Raw genomic sequence first — 2,898 nt, forward strand, 5'->3', positions numbered from 1 at the left:
GGACAAGCAATTAGAGAGTTACAACTCCAAAATGAAAGTCTCCGAGCAGCCATGAAAGATAGTGCACCTGAACCCCAGGTTTGTTTACCTGACAAATTTTCAGGTGATAGAACACAATTTCTTCAGTTCAAGAATGCCCGTCTTCTTCTTTTCACCCTCAAGCCTAAAACATACTGTAATGATCGAGTCAAGGTACTTACAGTTTTATCCTACCTAAGAGGCGAACCCAGGAAATGGGCAGATTCTTTCTTCGAGCAAAACCACCCTATTCTCTCTTCCTTGGAGGACTTTTTTCATCAAATGGGTATTCTCTATGAGGATACGAATAAGCAGCTCACAGCAGAAAATAAAATGAGATCACTACGACAAGGAAAGAGACCAGTTGAGGAATACCTTACTGAGTTCCAACAGTATTCCAAGGATACAGAGTGGAGTAACATAGCCCTTAGGAACCAATACCGTTTAGGGTTATCTGATACGGTTAAGGATGAAATTGCTCGCACCGAACTTCCTAAAACTTTGGAAGGTTTAATCTCATTTAGCATTCAGATTGATAGACGTGTTAGAGAGAGAAAGACAGAGAGACATACTACAGAATCATCCTATAAGGCACCAACATACTCACCAAGGATAAACCATTCTGTGAAAAAGCCCCTTTTCTAATATTGGGTCAGTGACTAAAATCAGTGTCAGGCTTTTCCTTATAATACATTTACCTTATTTAAAGAATGATACTTACACCAGTCTTATAAAAAGGGATACATTTATTAAATGACAAATCTATACATGAGTGGTGAGAGAAGCGTCTAACGTACAAGGCTCTATTCGTCTAACCTGTCTACACTATAAACTAATGCCTGTGGGTGGGTGGGTGCATGCGAAGATTGCTGCAGTCTGTCTATTACCTGTTGGTGTTATGTGTCCTTCCTACCTGTCTGTTCTTTCCACAGCATATTTAAAGAAATATAGCCCCACCTTGAAGAATGTCTTAGCCAATCAAATGCTTAAATGTCCAGTTGATAATTGCTTAAATGTCCAGTTGATAAGTCCCAGCAAAAGTAGCCAGCTACCTGTAGGTGTCACCGTTGTCCAAGAAATGACATTTGACAGTACTCCAGGGCATAAGCTGTTAACCTCCTTTGATGTTGGACAACACACTTGACAGGACTCCAGGGCGTACACTGTTTGATGTTGGACAATGCTGTTTATGATCCTTTGAAGTTCCAGGAATGTGTTGGACATCATTTGAATTTCTGTTCAAAGATACAATCTGTTGTATTTCAGTCTAGTACATATTTGCAATGAGATACCACTCTTAAGAAATAGGTTTCATCCTTTGAAGCTCTGTTCAGAGATACCCATCTCTAGTTAGTTCAATTTGTTCCTAGAAACTGGTTTAGATATTAAGTCTGAATTCAACAAGAAATTGTAATCCAAATTATACTTCTTACACATTCTCAACCCACTGAAGCCATGGAGATAGGTTTCACTAAAGGGCCGTTACAGCCAGAGGAAAAGAATAGACGCAGGTTGCTCAACTTATGTATGTATTGTGCATCCAGTTCACACAGTGTCAAAGATTGTCCCATATTACAGAGACAGAAGAAATGTAAGTCTTTTACAAAAAATTCTTGTTTAACTACAAACTCCTCAAAAATAGCATACTGCTCATTAACCCTTTCTTTACAGTGGGATCAACAACATCTCAGAAGTGAAGGAACCATTGACTCGGGGGCTCACAACTGTTACATTGATGCAACACTTGTTAAGAATAATAAAATTCCTGTTATGTTAAAAGCAACACACGTCTCAATCAGACTTATTGATGGTTTTTTGATAAATACAGGACCCATCACTTATCACACAATTCCTCTCAAAGTAACCTCTCACTCAAACCATGTAGAGTATATTAGATTTGATGTAATACCCTCACCACTATTCCCCATAGTATTGGGGTTACAGCTTCATCAACCCACCATATCTTGGGGTAGTTTAGATATCACTTTTCAATCTGAATACTGTAAAAATACTTGTTTCCCTCAGGTCACAATCTGCCATTTAGAAGATAATTCATTACCGACAGAATACCAGGATTTTCATGATGTATTCAGCAAATCTGAAGCTGAAAATTTACCACCTCATCGACAATACGATTGTCCAATAGAGTTGATACCAGGATCAACTATTCCATATGGACATATCTATCGTTGTCTACTCCTGAATTGGAACATCTCAAAACCTACATCTCCGAAAATCTTTGAAAAGGATTCATTCGTACCTCCACCTCACCTGCTGCAGCGGGAATGTTCTTTGTACTGAACAAAGACCAGTCACTCCGACCTATAGTTGACTACAGACAACTGAACAAAATTACAGTTAAAAACCGGTACCCGTTACCACTGATACCAGAACTCATAGAACGTCTAGGTCACGCCCGCATATATACGAAATTTGATCTACGAGGTGCTTAAAATTTAATAAGAATAAGAGAAGGGGATGAATGGCTCACGGTGTTCAGAACCCGTTACAGCCTTTTTTAATACACCGTGATGCCATTCGGGCTCTGTAACGCCCCAGCCACCTTCCAGCACTTTATCAATGATATATTCAGGGATCTACTGGACATATGCATTGTGATTTACTTGGATGACATCCTCATCTATTCCGACAATTTAGACGACCATAGAAAACACGTTAGATGGGTCCTTACTCGCCTACGGCAACACCATCTCTATGCAAAGCCAGAAAAATTTCAGTTTCATACAACAGAAATAACCTTTCTTGGATACCACATTAGTCCAAACGGAATTGAGATGGATCAAGCTAAGGTCGAGGCCATACGAAAATGGCCAACTCCCACCACCAAGAAGGACTTACAACGCTTCCTAGGGTTTGCGA

This window comes from Bombina bombina, chromosome 6, assembly GCF_027579735.1.
Source record: "Bombina bombina isolate aBomBom1 chromosome 6, aBomBom1.pri, whole genome shotgun sequence".
Lineage (NCBI taxonomy): Eukaryota > Metazoa > Chordata > Amphibia > Anura > Bombinatoridae > Bombina > Bombina bombina.